A 17,673-nucleotide genomic window follows, 5' to 3' on the forward strand; every position below is an offset into this window, starting at 1 on the left:
TGGGTGTGGGGTTTGTGATTTGGGTTTTGCCACAGCGCTTAATTGTCTCGCAGCAAACAGTGTGCTCTGTGATTTATTTATTGTGTTTATTGCCCATCTCCCTCGGCTGGCTTGTAAGTTCCCTGAGGACAGAATGTTTGCTGTGTTGATTAATAACATCCCAGACAGTTGGAGAAGGCACTGCTAACATGATATATGCCCACTGAAGACTTCATGGAATGAATGAATGAATGTTTTAAAATGACAGCCCCAACCCAGCTGGTATGGCTCAGTGGTTGAGCATCGAATATGAATCAGGAGGTCACAGTTAGATTCCCGGTCAGGGCACAGGCCTGGGTTGTGGGCTCGATCCCCAGGGTGAGGCATGCAGGAGGCAGCTAATCAATGGTTCTCTTTCATCGTTGATGTTTCTGTCTCTCTCTCCCTCTCCCTTCCTCTCTGAAATCAATAAAAAAATATTTTTTTTAAAAAATGACAGCCCCTTCCTGCAGCTTTCTTGAATTGAGGGAAGAGCAGGAAAGGCTGCCCCCACTTGGATTAGAATGGAAATGAGGAGGACCAGTGGTTCAAGATGATAGAGAACAGAAATCCCCAGAAGAAGAGGGGGTCAGGGAACCAGCCTCAAGACGGCAAGCGCTGGTGACCTCTGCCCACAGGAAGACCCACCCCCATCTTAGGGGCCAGACATGACTAGGGGCCACCTGGCTTCCTCTCACTCTGTCCCAAGCCTGAGTCTGCCTTCACTGATGACTGGGATGGGTCAGCAGCGCCCTGATGCAGAGCTTCTGGCGGGGCCCCTTGAAGATGCTCAGCTCTCCCTGAGCTAGCTGCCTGTGGCCCGGGGCTGATAAGACCACTGAGGGAGGATTTATAACCCCGCTGCCTGGGAGGCTGTGCTGAGGTAGATAAGCAGCCTTCTGACACAATAAAAGCATCATTCCTTCCTTCTTCCCTTTTCTTGCCTGAGACACTGAGTTGACCTGAATCTGTGTGGTGAAGGAACATTCTGGGAAAGTGAAAATGAAGACATTCCAACTTGCGCGTCTTTGTTCTCAGACCCCTCGGTCCTTCGTGCGGGCCAGCCACAAGGACCTTTGGCCCCTGAAACCCGGAGGAAAATCGCCCTCACAGAAAGGCAGCTGGGTTCCGGGGGGCAATAAGGCTGCTGGGAGCTTATTTGAAGCTTTAAGCGATGCCAGTGAGGCCAAATCCGACTTGAAATATTTAATGAGCTGCTTGAATGCATATCCCTAGTTGTTTTTTCCTTGTAGCCTGTATTTAGCCCTGCAAAGCCAAACAAAACAAAACAAAACAAAACACCTACCAAAACAAACAAAATTCCCTGCTCCTGGGAGTTAATCTTGTTTTCAATGAGGCTCTCAGAGGTCAATTTTTAAAATGTGTTTACCCAGTTGTCTCAAGCCAGGAACTCTGCGTGTCCAAGAAGAGGCTCTTTGAATAAAATAATGGGTCTGATTCCCTTGATACTCTCAGTTTCCCCTTTTAAATCGATTTTCAGTTTTAAAAAGGCATTTTGAGGGGGGGCAGTAGAGGTGGAGGTGGGCAGATGGGGAGTGAGGAAAGTCTGCAAAAATGTCAGCACTAAAAATTCTCAGAAAAAACAATGAAGTAGAACGCATGTCCCCGGGAAGGAGTCGGGGCTGAAAACGCACCCATGACCGCCCAGCATTGTGCAGCACAGACGGAGCCAAGCTGTAGTGCCTGCTGCAGGAAACAAGTAGAGCCCACCCATGCTCATCCTTCATTCCACTGCCCACCTTCTGGGTGTGGGGTTTGTGATTTGGGTTTTGCCACAGCGCTTAATTGTCTCGCAGCAATTGGGGTGTCGGGCACTGTGCACCCCACAGGCTCTTCCCTGGAATTCTCTGAAGCAGGTTCTGCTACCCCCATTTTCTGGTCGATGAAATGAAAGATTCAGAGTCTGAAAGCTTTGGCTTCTGTCCGAGCCCCTGCAAGCGGCTGAGACAGGAACTTGCTCCGACGGCAGGGAGGCCACCGGTAGGTCCATGTATTTATAAACAGCTAAAACAAAACAGAAAAGCAGCTAAAAACCCCCGCCCCTGCAGCCTGCCTTTCCTGAGTGCTTTATTTTGGGATGGATGGATGGTTAACAGTCCTCAGAGCCAGCTCATTTCCTGTCCAGGAATGATAATTAGCCCCTCGCTAAAGGGCTTAGAACAGATGCACGTGTAGACGAACATGACCTGGGCTTCAGACCAGGCCAGTCTGATCGATCGGCCAGAAAATTCAGTCCGTGTGGCAGCATGTCTCCCAGCTTCCCCAGATGCCTGAGAGTGTGTGTGAGTTTCTGAAGACGGAGCCTTCATCGGTTCTGTATGCCCCGCTGTACTTCCCGCGTCCTGGGTGCTTCCGGGCTGTTTAAATGAGCGAGAGGCACACGCCTGTTAACGTGAGGCTCTCGGAGACTGAATTAGCATCTACGGAGTCTCACCGATCAAGGGTGTCAGTGTATCCAAAAATAATCACCCGCGGAGAAATCTCTGGAAATCAGCAGCGAGGGAGCTAAACGAAAGCCATAAATTGCTCCATTACAGCGTCAGCCAGTGACAAGCAAGTGGTTATTGGAAACAAGATCCATGCCTAAGCTGCCTTGAGCGTTGGTGCACTGAGCTCGTTGGAACCAACTCTGTATTCCTGGCGTGGTGTTGCCAAGCCTGGGAGGGGAGGGGCTGGGGCTGGGGAAGAAAGTGAGTTGGAGGAGCCTCTGCAGGTTTCATCGACACTGTTAGAAAGATGTGTTTTTGAAGAATTGGAATATCCATCACCTCCCGCTGGCAGGGTCCTTCATCAGGGGAGACGTGACAGCACATCCGATCGTCCCGGGGTCTCTTCTGAGCACCTTGATGAAATGGTTTTCGTCGCTGTGCACCACGTGGTGTGGGAAGCAGCCCTTCGGTGGCCTCCCCGCCTGCCCTTCGCTGCCTTATTTACAGGCGGCGACGGGCTTGCTGAGTGCAGAGGGAGAACCCGGACAGAATGCTAATGCGGAGAAAGGACACAGGCCTGTGACGCCCTGGCCTGCGAGTGCACATGAGGGTGGAGGCCTGCCAGCCTCGGCTCTGCTCCCCGCGTTAGCTCCTTGCTGGAGAAGGAATTGGGGCCTGGGCCATGAGCCACAGGCCACGGGCCACGGGCCCCTCATGGGGGAGCCAAGTGACGGATCCTTAAGTTTGCAGCCTCCTACCCAAGACCACTTAAGTAGCCAGGGTCCCCAGCATGGCTACGGGTGGGAGCAGTGAGCAGCTGGTGTGCAATGGAAATCCACTTTTCGGTATGGAGTCTGCATTTTTTTAAAGGCCCTGGCTAACCTCGCAGCTTCCCTCAGCCGCTTTTTCAGTCTCCTTTTCTGGAATATTTCAAACGTGAGGGATGAAATGGGGTTGTCGGTAGAACTAGATCCCCCTCTCAGGGGCGGGGCTTAGCCGTTGGGATGCTGGCATTCTCCTCCCCAGGTGGCTAGAGCAAAGATCTACCCTGCCGGCAGGGTCTGCATGGATGTCTGATATGGGGAAAGCTAGGGGCTAAACCTGGGGGCAGAATGAGCAATGCAGGTGCATTCGGCAGGAAGCCAGGGCGGATCAGAAGTTTGGAATTATGGAAGGTTAAAAGGAAGCATTTCTGCTTGGTTTGCAGCATGGGCCGTGGCCTGCTTTACTGTCTGGATAGGACTTGATCGAAAATGCCGAAACAGGTTTGGCTCAGTGGATAGAGCGTTGGCCTGCGACTGAAAGGTCCTGGGTTCGATTCTGGTCAAGGGCATGTATCTTGGTTGCTGGCACCTCCCCAGTAGTGGATGTGCAAGAGGCAGCTGATCGATGACTCTCTCTCATCGATGTTTCTAACTCTCTATCCCTCTCTCTTCCTCTCTGTGAAAAATCAATAAAATATTTTTTTTTTAAAGAAAAGAAATTGATAGATGGTTTGCTTGATGCGAAAGGAGCCCGAAACGAACCTATTTTCCCTTCCAGCAATGAAACACGCAGCCTCCACCCCGCTTTCTTCACCCTGTTCAGGCCCCTTCTCCTCAGCCCACTGCACAGAAGTGTATCGTAGCCCAGACTCTGTGGATGGAGGTTGGCCTGACCTGGGACCAGGCGGAGTGCAGTGCCAGGAGCGGATAGAGGGAGGTTGGAGAGGGTGGTGTGAGATACCCAGCAACCAGATGTGGGGAGCTTTTAAGTATTCCTTCGCTCAACAAGACTTAAAGACAGGAAACTGTTATTTCTCCCATCCCCCCAACTTCACCCCCTCACTGCCATGCCCATTCGATAATCCATGTAAGTATTTAGAACAGCTTGATTTAGGGTTCTAGCAGGTATGTTCTTACCTTGAAGGGTGGGGGGGGAAGCTTTCTATTTGATACATGAGTGGATGGACAATCATATATAATATAAATTGATGTCTAGGTGGGGGGAATGCAGGTATGTTTGTAAGCACTCATTCATGAAAATGAGATAATAAAAGGTGCCAGAAGTCCACTGAGCGGGGCCCTGAAGGAGGCACCTAGCTTTTGTCCCTTTTTTTCGTTGTGTTGTTGGTGCTAAACGGATTCACTTGCAGCACCTTTCGTACTGCCTGAGGAAAAGAGAGAGCCAGAGCATCTGGTGAGAAGGTCTGTGATGAGACTGGATTAAGATGCATCCCTCCCCTCCCCACCTTCCAGAAGGAGCCTGTCCCGCCTCTCTCCTCCGCCCTCAGCCATCTCAGGGTTTCACAGGAGCCTTATGGGAAGCACATGGGCCTCGGGTTGGCCCATCACAGGAGGCCCAGCCCTCTGTCCTGCTCTGCCATGCTGCCTTTGCTGCCATTGAATCGCCTTGGGTGACCCAAGTGTGGCTTATGTAAAGCTGAACGATATCCAGCCTCTTTGAAAATCCACCAATAGGCTCACTGCTCAAATGTCCCCCTACCCCAGCGCCCTCTTTACGGCCTTAGATCTCTTTTCATTCCCAGAAACAGGTGGTTTGCTTCAATAATTCATTCCTGAGCTGCATTCAAAAGCCGGAGGTGATGGCTTTCAAACACAGGTTTGCCAAGGAGGGAGAGTGATGTGATTGGGCATGGTCTCTGGCCACGGGAGACGTCTGCTCCCACCCACGCCCGTCCACCCTGGGACCGAGCCTTCCCGTGAGTGAATGGACTTCAGCAAACGGCGTGTCGGTGACAGCTGTTTGACTCATCCTGGAGCCCCGCAGTGCACAGCTGACAACCCTGGCTCTTCATTTAACTTCTTAAGTGCACCGCCTTGGATTGATATAGATGCTTTGGAGGCAGGCAGCTGGCGAAATTCTTCTGGGTCTGAGGTCTGGACATCAGATGGTAAATGTGGTATTTACCAATACGCTCCACCTTGAATTAGCCACAATTCAGTTGTTATTGTTTGTGGAAGGGGATGGCTTTTAAAACCTTACTTATACAATTGACTTACTTTTCAAAAGTACAATAAAATCATGCTTCCATCATTAATGTACATACACTCATTATAGAACATTTGGAAGATACTGAAGAGTGGAAAATTCTTCCGTAATTCCTTTTGCCATAGGTAATCGTTATTAGCTATTGGTGTGTTTCCTCCTGTATTCTTTTCTGTACATATGTAATAGAGGCTTTTTGTTTCTGCAACCATGATATCATTTATTGTTTTGCATCCCACTTTCCCCCCACTTGTATTAAGTATTTTCCAGTACTGTTATAAGGTCTTAATAAGCATTCCTAGTGATTGCATGATATCCTTATCAAATGGATGCACCTTATCTTACTTAGGTTGCATCTATTAGTGAACATTTAGATTCTACTGTCGGATTCTTAACAGATAAAGTGGCAATGGTCTTTAAAGCTTTGTTTCTTATTTTGGACTAGAGACCCAGTGCACGATATTCGTGCACTTAGGGGCAGTCCCTCAGCCCAGCCTGCACCCTCTTACAGTCCAGGACTCCTCAGCAGACATTCCCCAAGGGGACCTTAGTGCTCCATGGAGGTTGAAGCCATGAGTTTGGCTTCTGGCTAAGCAGCAATCCCCCTGTGGGAGCACACTGACCACCAAGGGGTAGCTCCTGCATTGAGCATCTGCTCCCTGGTGGTCAGTTCAAGTCATAGCGACCGGTTGTTTCGCTGTTCGGTTGATTTACATATTAGGGTTTTATTACTAGCATATATAGGATTACTTCCTTAGGATAGATTTCCATAAGATTTATATCAGGTATGAACACTTTTAGGGCTCATTGTACTTAAGTTACTAAGTCATTTTCCAAATGGGTTGTATCTTTTTCACACCCTCACAATTGAATAGAGCCTTTTCACTGCATCCTTGCCAAACACAGGGTATTATCTTTTCTAAAGTCATTCCTGCATTGCTAGGCAAGAAACGACACCTCATTTTCTTTAATGCTGTAGCTTCCTGGTACGAGTTGATCCAGGTTTATTTAGGAAGACCTGCTTTGTTTTGCATAGTTCACAGAAATTTGAGGAAAGTGCTATTGGAAAAAAAAAAAAAGTTTATTTTCATTCTAGTTTTTTCTCAGCTCTCCTCTTCCCCCAGCCCACCCCCACCTTTAAGCCATCTCACGTGAAGAACTACACGGCCAAACTATATAGAATTAATACTCCAAAGGTTCAAGTGATTGAGATAGCCGTCCAGTTTTCAGGCAACCTGGATTTTAATATTTCTGACTTAATGTTAACGCTGGTTAGCCACTGAGTGCCTACTGTTTACAGTCCTTCCTTCCTCCCTTCTCTCGGCATCCTGTGACCGCTTGGGTGAAGGTCTGACGGAGAGATTAACTGGCTCATCCACGCGCTGCAGCCCCCGGTTCCTGGTCCTCCTCCTGCCGAATGTGATTTATAGCTGTTTGGCCGAAGGTCAGAATCTGATTCCTCGGAGCAGGGGTGCAGGGGGAAATATTTGATTTCTTTGACACAGTTCATTAACAATTCATATACATGGATCTGAAATGAAACATTTCTTCGTGTCAACATGAGTTACGGCAGAAGCCTCAGGCAGGGCTTCAGTATTAGAGTGTGACACTGTTGCCAAGCAATCACGCCCGCGTGGCCGTGTCTCTCCGCCTGACAGGAAAGGGGGAAAGGTGATCAGGCTCCAGACAGTGCTAATGAAATTTTTCTCTCTGTTGCCTGAGGGCTTTCCTTGTAACTGGAAGCTGGTGTATTAGGAAACCTCTCTATCTTAAAGAGCCCACTTTATTCTTTTGTCCACTCAGTTGACAACTATTTTATCGAGTCTCAGCTATCGGTAAGGTGCATAGTAATGGGACAAGACTAATTCTAAAGCTCTCTGCTCTTTGCACTTCCTTTCTTGCTCTTCCCTGACCCCTTACTTTGGAGTCATCTGACTTTGACAGTGCTTCTTGTTATAAACTAGAGGCCTGGTGCACGAATTCATCCACCAGTGGGACCCCCCCTCAGCCTGGCCTGCAGGATCTCTGATATCCCCCAAGGGGTTCTGGATTGCAAGAGGGTGCAGGCTAGGTGGAGGGACCCCACTGGTGCACAATTGCCACTGGGGAGGGATGCGAGAGGTTGGCCAGCAGGGAAGGAACTGCAGGAGTGCTCCAGGGTATATCCAGCCTGTCTTGCTCAGTACTGATCAGCCAGATCCTAGTACCAAGCTAACCTACTGTTGGGGCGTCTGCCCCCTGGTGGTCAGTGCATGTCATAGTGAGCGGTTGAGCAGCCTTAGTATATCATTAGCATATTATGTTTTGATTGATTGAATGGACGACTGGACGCTTAGCATATTAGACTTTTATTATATAGGAAGGCTATGGAAACGTGGCCTTCCAGCCCTGTGCTTCTCAGACTGTAATGCACATACCCTCACCTGGACATCTATGAAAATAGAGATCCTGACTCACCAGGTACAGGTTGGGACAAGAGGGCAGCATAACTACCCAGCTCCCAGGAGAAGCCGTTACCACTGACCAAGTACCACTGAATAGCTTGGCCCTAGTCAACATAGCTATACTAGGTTGAGTAGTGTTCCTCCAAAATTCATGTACACCCAGAACCTGTGAATGTGACCTGATCCAGAAATAGAGTCTTTACGGTGTAATGAAGTTAAGAGGAGTGTATTAGTCAGGGATCTAGCTTTCAAGAAAAAATGAGATTGATTAACCAGTTTTAAGGAATGGTCTCATGTGACTGTGAGAGTTGGCCAGCCTAGAATCTGCAGGGCAGGCCCACCGGCTGGAGACCAGGGGAAATGTTGACATTGCGATCTTGAATCTGAAGCCATATGGAGGCAGACTTCCTTCCTTGAAGGACATCCATCTGTTCTCTTGAGGCCTTCAACTGCTTGGCCCACCCATATTGTGAAGACTAAAGTCCACTGGTTTAACTGGTAATCACATCTAAAGAAATACCTCCACAGCAACATTTAGACTGGTGTTTGAGATAGCCTGGCCAAGTTGGCACATAAAATTAACCATCATAATGAGGCCACATTGGATTAGAGTGTGCCCCAAACCCAGTATGACTGTTGTCCCTAGAAGAAGAAGGAAATTTGGATACGGACACACACAGGACCAAGTGAAGATAGGGGCAGGGATTGGAGTGGTGCATCTACAAGCCAAGGGATACCAAGGATTACAGCAATACCAGACGCTAAGAAGAATCAAGAGGATTTTTCCCTAGAGCCTTCAGTTATATATGTTCTTTAAGTCACCCTGTTGGTTGTACTTTGTAATCCTAGGAAACCTCTATAACAAGCATGTCAAACTCGAGGCCTGTGGGCCACATTCCTTGTTTACATGACCCGTGTTAACGTTTGAGTTTGACATGCTTGCTGTACAGTATCCTAAGCCATAGGCATTTACAAGCCTGAGAACATCATCACAAATGCTTGACTCTTCTGGCCACCTGCCTCCTTGAAAGATGGACCCAGAGTTTAGGAAGTGCACAAACTGAAGTCTTTGATCGGAGACGAGAAGTTCGGAGCTGCTGTGGCCAGGAATGGATCGGCCAGGGCCCCCCTCTCTTTCCCTGACTCCGGAGTTGATCTGAAATGCTCAAGGGTCACCTCCTCTTTTCTCTCTCGCTCTGTGTCCAGGTTGGAGAGCAGCTGCGTGACAGATGAGGAGGAGTTAAGTTTGCTTTTCTTTGAACAAACTCTACTAATTAACATGGACCCCACCGGGGTTGCCATTTGCCACAATTAACGTGTATTTGCATTAACATTTGCTTTAAAAACCAACAAGGTCCTAAAGTTAAGATTGCTTTAGTCTAAACGCTGTCCAGATTTAATGTGCATGATGTAACCTCCCGGCGCGGAGACAAGCTTGAGCAGGCAATATTGGGTGCCTCGCTGATGCTTGTTTCTCACAGGAGGGGAATCAATACCGGGCGCTGGTTAGACTAACAATGAGCGCTGTCAGGAACCGAGGAAATAATTAAAGATGTAATGTTAACAAAGCAACCTGGCTGTGGGGGATGGATGGATGGTTTTCTTCTGGGTGTTGTTTTCTTTCTTGCCGTGGGCGCATTTATTGGCATGGGAAAGAGAGAGAATGAGGAGGTATTTTTCTGCTAGGGAATGTTTAAGTAAATGTCACTTGTGATCAATAGGCGAGCCTCCACCAGGAAAGCAGAGCTGTAAATGTCACTTGTTTCACTTTTCAGCAACAGTTGTGTGTGTGTGTGTGTGTGTGTGTGTGTGTGTGTGTGAGAGAGAGAGAGAGAGAGAGAGAGAGAGAGAGAGAGAGAGAGAACGCGCGAGCGCTGAAGTATGAAACCAGTGAATTCATGGGGGATGAGGCAGTAAGATCTCCCTGAAAAAGTTGAGCTCCTCTTCACCGTGAGAGGAGAAACCCAACTCCTAGATATTATTACAGTTTCTCCAAAGCCAATGACTCGTAACACTGCTTTGAGGTGGTCTTCGGACAGACTACACCCCATGTCGTTCTCTGAGAAAAGATGCCATAAAAGTGTTGATGTTCTAGATCAGTGGTTGGCAAACCGCAGTTCAAGAGCCACATGTGGCTCTTTGGCCCCTTTGGTGTTCTCATGCCACTTTTTCAAAATAGACTCATCCAGGCCAAAAACCGACTTCTGCGCATGGGCCACAAAGTTTCAATCGCACTGTACGTGTGTGCTCGCACGTGGCATTTTGTGGAAGAGCCACACTCAAGGGGCCAAACAGCCACATGAGGCTCTCGAGCTGTGGTTTATTGATCACTGCTCTAGATCAAGAGCATTCAGAGCTTCCATTCCAAGGGACTTCTTCACCCTCGAACCCTGTGGCCCAGCAAAACGGGAGTATCATTCCCCAAATGGATCTTGTCACTCCCTCCACGTGGAATATCCCCTCTCCCCTCCCACTTGCTAGAATCGTTTCAAGACTCATCTCCAGGGCTGCCTGCACAGATTCTCAGGACTGACTGTGCCTGAGCCTGGGGCTCCTGACTCGGAGCCTCCGCCGCGTGTAGTTAGCCCTGCTTTCCTAGCACCTTTATTGGAAAGCTTATATTCCTAACCATGGTTCCCCTTGACTACGTCACCTGTTTGGGTGTACGTTTCTTGAGGTCAGGAGAGAGAGAGTGCCATGTCCCCAAGGTGTGGCGGCCATCTGCCCCCGCCTTCCTAGCCCTCGATTGTGAACTGGATTGCACTCTCCACGGGACAGACTCTGTCTCTATTTGGAGCTTGACTTCTCCCCTGACTTGAATGGTGAGTCAGATGGGCAGAGTGCCTGGCCGATAAGGGACTTCCAGGGCGTTTCCTGGGCAGATTCTTGGGCTGAATCAAAGGGTAAAGCCCAGAAACATCTCAGAAGTTGGAGGCTGCTAACCCCTCTCAGGAGCTATCTGCGGTGGATCATGGACCCGATGTGAATCCAGGTCTGCAGGTTCTCAGCTGTGCCGAGCTGGGCGGCCTCCCTGTCCGTAAAGAGGCACATCAGACTTGCCTCTTTGGGCTGCTGGGGGGCTAACACGACAGAGCCTTCTGAAACTTCTCCAGCGTCTCCTGCTCTGGGGTTGGATGTGGCCATTTTGTGTAGAAATGAAAGTACAGCCGACTAATTAAATGTGGCCTCTTTCCAGACTACCCCATTCCTAACTGCAGCTCTCCCTCTCTCCTGCGAAATCAGCCTGCCATTGTTTTTGAAAAGTTGCTCCACTGTTTACTGGTTGGAGAATACTTTGAAAATGCCAGGCATCATTAAATTATTAATAAGAAGGCCCCGAGGGGGGATGGGAGCTGGTTTTGCCTGCCTGCCTGCATCCCTTTCCCCCAGCCACCCACACACACATATCCTTGTTTAGCTCACAGTTGACCCAAAGCATTAGAACTAAAAGGTCAGACCCACCGATCGTAGCTGCTAGGAAGCATCTAAATTGTCTTCCCTGACTCTGGCTCTGACACGTGGGTCTGAGCCTGCAGATAACAGAAAGAGGGGTCTTATCTGGACGTGAGCAGGAGAAATAGCTGGAACAAATCATCACAGTGAGCACAGGGACTGGGAAAGATAGATGGGTCCGCTTTCAACCGGCGGTAGCTTCGCCTTCCTCTCGCTGGGAAAGGGTCCCTGCTATGGAATTATGTCCCAGGCGTGAAGTTGTTGCGTATGATCCCGTCCTTTCCAGACAGAGACAGTGAAGCCTGAAATGACTGTGTACGTCTCTGCTCACTAAGCGGTGTGCAGCTTTGTGGGGTTCAGAGCCCCCAGACACCCCCCCCCCCCAAAAAAAATGATACAAGAGACTTAGGAAGTACGTGGGGAAATGTAGGCAAGAATAGCTCAGCGTGACCTTCACAAGCCCGTTCCCCAGCCTCAAAATATTGGCATTTTCTCTGCTCCTGTGCACTCCCACCCAGCCTACCCTTCTTTCACGAGGTCAGGAGTTTCCATCTTGGCCACGGCTGCTGCTTATCAGTGCATGTGCGCTCTTGGGAGACTTGTTCTGTGTGGCGTCCGCCGGCCCACAGCCCCTCCTCGCTCACGCCTCCTGGCGCGGGGACCCTGGAAGGTGGCCAGTCCCCTCTGGTCGCCCATGGAAGTTTGGGCAGACCCTTGGCAGGGAAGACCATGATGACAAGAAACGAAGGCTTCCCCCCTTCCTGTCATCTTCTGCATCTGTGGGAAGCCATTCCCGGGATCATCAGGGGCCACTGTGTCTCAGTTTAGCCATGCATCTTTCCAGTTTCTGTTAGCCGCACGCAGAGCCTGATATGGAAGCAGTAAGAAAGAGGGGCGGGCTAAAACACGGGGGGCCAGGCCATCGCTGTCTTTGAAGAAGCACCAGGAACTTGGAGAGAAAACAAGAAGGAGGTCTCCGGGGTTGGGGCTGCAGTTCAAGAAGTGGATTCGTCTCTTGTGAGTAATGGTTTCCAGATTCGGAGCACTCACAGTGGAGCAGGCACTGCGCTCAGCCCTTCGGCGGGTCCAGGCCACCTTGGGCCCGATCTTCCCTCCCACGATCACTGTGAGCCTCCGGACAGGGACCCTTCGATTAAGGCAGAGGACCTGGATGGCTTGTGTGATATTGTGCCTTGGGAAGAGCACTCCGGTTCGCCCCCCTGAACACTGGGAGATAGTCTGTCCCGGGCGCTGTCCCTCTCCTTTCGTTCTTCCCTCAAGAGGATTCATTAGCCTCTTGAGGTGGGTTTGCCACCGGTTCCCAAGGAGGCCTCTCTCTCGGGCACATCGTGGCTCGCCCTTCCCTTCGCTGTTTCTGAATGTGGCTCTCGAAAACACACGCTCCTCTCCACCTGCGCGGCCTGATTTATCAGCCAGGTCCGCAGAGAGGAAACAAGATAAAAGCCTCCGCTGTAAGATGATAATGCATTATGCTCTGTGGGCTTTGTGTCTAGACAGAGCTAAGAGGCGCTTTGTGGCCCTGGCGATACCTTGAGGTTGCTGTCCATCGGCCTCTTTGTAGAAAGACGGGCTTGACAGTTTTATGTGTCGGACAGAGGCTGCGTCTGGCAGAGAAAGCGCCAGCCAGGATGTCAGGAGATGACACTGTCAACCTCAGCCCTGCCAGTCCTTCCCCAGTGAGAGAAAGACAGTCCTTCCCCAGGGGCCTGCATGGTTCCAGTCTTGACCTTGGGCAGGTGATTCACACCTCTGCCTGAGCTCCCCAGCCATAAAAAGGAGATTAAAGATAAATCATGCCAATTGCTTAGAATATAATGCTTAGCAGCAGCTCTCATGATTGTTATGCCAGCCCAGAGGGACAGGGGCAGCATGCAGGGACTGTCAATCCCTGGAAAACTATCCCCTTTGGCAGTGGCCGGCAAACTCATTGTGTCAACAGAGCCAAATATCAACAGTACAACAATTGATATTTCTTTTGAGAGCCAAATTTTTTTAACTTAAACTACATAGGTAGGTACATTGTTATTACTTTACTTAGGGTACTCCTAAACTGGCCTTTGCTAAAAATTCAAGGGGCCAAAGAGCCACATGTGGCTCGATTGCCAAAGTTTGCCGACCACTGCCCTATGCCAATGGCAAGGAGTGAAGGGCTCCTATTTTGAAAGGGGGAATTGATGGTGGTAGTTGGCCTATTTGAGAGGGCTGGTTCACTCCCAAGGATCCTTTCCATTTGGTACCTCTTTGCCAAACTGATAGCATGAATGGCCCAGGGTTATCATGGTCACTGTCAAGAGACAGGTGAGTTACTGAGCCAAGAGACACCCAGATGAGGAGTGCACAGAATCAGGAAGTCTGGAAAACTCAGAGAGAAGACGAGAGGAGCACCACCCATTAGATGGATAGGGTCTGAGTCTCATTCTGGACCAACCCCTGGCCGTCACTGGCTGTTGGACTTGAGAAGGCCCACTGCTGTGTGTCGCCATGGCCACGTGAGCTCATTCCCTCAGATCCACACCTCTGCATGCCGCTGGGAGGTTGTGTTGAAAACGGATTCTCTTGGTAGGTTACCCGGCTCTGTGCATTTGTCAGAGACATTGAATTGAAATTACACCATTTTTAGAAAATGGGCTTTCTTCCCCTTAAGTTCCTTGAGTTGGTAGTGGAGCTGGCATAGGTGCCCGGGTAGTTGTCATGGCCTGAAGGGGATTGTTTCTGGGTCCCCAACTGGGAGCAGCTACACCTGTTGTATGTCTCTGGCAGAAATGTGTGATCTGTCCCCGACCCCTGCCAAGCCCGACCCCTTCTTGCCATCTTCTCTACCTCTCTCTGACTTCTTACTGCCTTTACTTTTCCCCAGATGCAATTTTCTTTTTCACTCTTTTAATTTACTATGTTTGTGTTTTCCTTCTTAGGATCAGAAATGATATACCGTATTTTTCGGACCATAAGACGCTCCGGACCATAAGACGCACCAGTTTTTAGAGAAGGGAAATGAAGAAAAAAAGATTCTGAAACAAATAGTGTCCTAAAATATTTTATGTGCATTAAAACCCAACATCACAGTCATAAACACATGTAATCAACCCTGTAAAGTAAACAGCAGCATTTAGAACCATTTTAGAGCCGGGCAAGCACACAGAGACCACACAGAGCCGGGCAAGTAAAAACACTTTTTTTTTTAAAAGTATATGTGTAGGCTATATTTGGACCATAAGACGCAGGGACTTTTTCCCCCCACTTCTGGGGGGAAAAAAGTGCGTCTTATGGTCCGAAAAATACGGTATGCGTGCTATGAAAAAAATTTAAACCACTCAGAAGTTCAGAAGTGTTTAAGTAAAATGTGGAAGTCTTTTCCCTTCCTCATCTCCAGTCCCATTTCCCAGAAGTAACAGCCTTGAGTGTTCTGGTGGGATCGCAATTCCTTTTGTAATGTATGCAAGGTACAGGTACGTGGACATATACACGCACAGATACAAAGTCTTGTTTTATTATGGTGATGGAATTGTTCTCATGGTTCTGCCTTTGTTTTTATCCCTTACAGACCATGAGTATCTTTTCATGACACCATGTACAGAGCCTCCACCCCCTCTTTCCCAAATGGCCACAACCGCATGTAACCCGTTGTTTAGATACGTTTAACCCCTCTTTCTCCTGTATTTCTAACCTCAGTGAAGAAGGCTGTACAAAGCTCAGCTAGGAGAGAGATCCATTGTGGAATGGACCGCCAATAGGCTTCTGTCCCACTCATTTCTTCTCAGTCCCTGGCTTGCATTCCGGGTGTTTGTTTGGGGCGGCGTGGAGTCAGCTGGCTTTGGCAGCTGATGGGAAGATGTTGGTGAGAAACTCTCTCCCTGGCGGTGTGTCTGTGTGATAGAGGACATCCTTTTGAACTGTCAGAGGGTGATTTATAAGCTCACTGGAGACAAACCTCTCCTCCCCGAAGGCAGGCCACGATAAGGTTAGATTGGATTTTAGGAGATGAAAGCGAGGCTTTAAGTCACAGCAAAGCCTTGTGTTTCTCTCGCTCTTCGTGCTTTTTGAAATGCATTTGCAGTCATTAACCTGCCTGGTCCCTGGAGAGCCCTGAGTGCAGAGGTGGGTGGGATTACCCTGAAACTGCAGGTGAGACTGAGGATTACAGACGCAGGAAGCAGAGCTGGGATTCATCCCCTTTTTCCTATGCCGGGGCCACTGAGAAGGCCAGGAAGAGACGTAACTACAGACACCCGGGCACCCGGAGTGCCAGACACCCGGATCCTGTTAGTACTCATTACCTGAAAACCCAGGAGCTCTCATTCAATGAGGTTCAGAGGAGTAAATGAGAGAAATACCTACCATCCAGGCTTCTTGTTTAAAAAACAGGCTATTCACCGCTTCTCGGCCTTTTGGCTAAGGTCAAGTGTAGTATCTGTTCTTATCAGTTTAAAAAACAGGCTATTCAGCTGAAACCGGTTTGGCTCAGTGGATAGAGCGTCGGCCTGCGGACTGAAAAGTCTCAGGTTCGAGTCCGGTCAAGGGCATGTGCCTTGGTGTGCAGGAGGCAGCTGATCGATGATTCTCTCTCATTGATGTTTCTAACTCTCTATACCTCTCCCTTTCTCTCTGTAAAAAAACAATAAATAAATAAATATATTTTTTAAACTGGCTATAGAAAGAGGAGGAAACTACTTTAAACCTCAGAGCTAGCTAAAGATACTGCATTCTTTTTTTTTTTCTTTCTTTTTTTTCTTTTTTTTTTTTTTTAAATTGACTTCAGAGAGGAAGGGAAAAGAAGAGAGAGAAATATTGATAGGTTGCCTCCTGCATGCCCCCTACTGGGGATTGAGCCTGCAACCTGGGCATGTGCCCTGACTGGGAATTGAACCCGGGACCTCTTAGTCCATGGAAGGACGCTCAATTCACTGAGCCAGCACAGCTGGGCAAGATACTGTGCTTTTGAAATAAAAACAGGATGTCCTTTTCTAGGAGCAAACAGGAAAGAACTCAGAAATTTAAAATATGGAAAGGCTGAAACATGCATATTAGGCTAGGTCCCCGAAAGTACAAAAACACAAAGAAACACAAAGCAAGATCAGAAAGGTAAGAAAAATAAGTCAAGGATGCGGTTAGATTTACTCCCAAATAATAGGAATTTTAGAGATAAGGGAGAAGATTGGGAAATTAAAGGAAATTCCCCCTGAACCAAGGAGGTGTTTTCAGATAGGAAAGGGTCCCAGGAGTGCTCAGATCAATGAATGGGAATACACCACACCAAGCCCGTCAGCGTGGCTGTCAGAACAGGGGAGCAACAATGCATATGCATAGATAAAAGCAGGCTTCATGCAAAGTCTGATGCCAAATGACATCTTGCCCTAGCTGGTTTTGCTCAGTAGTTAGAGCATTGGCCCGCAGACTGAAGGGTCTCGGGTTTGATTCTGGTCAAAGGCACGTACCTCGGTTGCAGGCTCTATTCCCATTGCCAGTCTAGGCGTGTGCGAGAGGCAGCAATATATTTCTCTCAAATCAGTGTTTCTCTCTCTATCTCTCCCCCCTCCCTTCCACTCTCTAAAAATTAATGGGAAAAAATATCCTTGGTTGAGTATTTAACAACAAAAATATGGCATCAGACTTCTTTATAACTCTGGACATGCTTCAACTGTTCTGAAGTGAAAGATTTCCAATTCTGCACCATAGAAGTGAGAGAAAAAACATGCGTGACTTTCGTACAACCCTTTCAGGAAATTGCTAATGAGGATGCTCTACCCAAAGTAAGGGAGTAAACCAAGAAATAAAAAGAAGACACGGGGTATCCAGCATCAGTGAGTGAAAGGGGATCTCCAGGCTCTGATACAATATACTCAGTGGATTTGCATGAGTGCAGAGGGGATTTACAAAACTGGGGAAGGCTCTCTTTGGATTCGTGAGAATCACATGTGATACTAAAACACACCCACGATACTAAACAAATGGAGGGGGAAAGGCTATGGTAACTCCAGCAAAAACAAGAAGTTCTGCTGGGAAGAAAAGTGTTAAAACCGTAACACTTTCCATTATGTGTCCATGAATATCATTTTCATGATCAAGTTAACAAAAACACTGGTTATCTTAAAATTACTAACCAGGGAGCTTGCCAATGGGCCCGAGAGTGAGCCTCGTGGGGTGGCTGCCAAGATGGTGATAAACCAGAGAGCTCAGTCCTCACCGTCCAGATTGGAAAGTCGGCAGCTAATTCCTGAAACTGAAAATGGAGACACAGCACGGGAAGCGTGTTCTTTGGAGATACGGAGGGAAAAGGCAGGAAAAAAACGCAACCGAAATAG

The 17,673-nt window shown here is 48.6% G+C and overlaps 1 protein-coding gene and 1 pseudogene across 2 annotated transcripts in view; both read left to right on the plus strand.

The window, feature by feature from the left end:
- Positions 1-17,673, plus strand: part of LDLRAD3 (low density lipoprotein receptor class A domain containing 3) — a 171,772-nt gene that overhangs the window by 139,674 nt on the left and 14,425 nt on the right. The gene's annotated exons all lie outside the window — the stretch shown is intronic.
- LOC118713874 lies at positions 15,744-15,958 on the plus strand (annotated as a pseudogene).

The sequence above is a fragment of the Pipistrellus kuhlii genome, unplaced genomic scaffold, assembly GCF_014108245.1.
Source record: "Pipistrellus kuhlii isolate mPipKuh1 unplaced genomic scaffold, mPipKuh1.p scaffold_m20_p_9, whole genome shotgun sequence".
NCBI lineage: Eukaryota > Metazoa > Chordata > Mammalia > Chiroptera > Vespertilionidae > Pipistrellus > Pipistrellus kuhlii.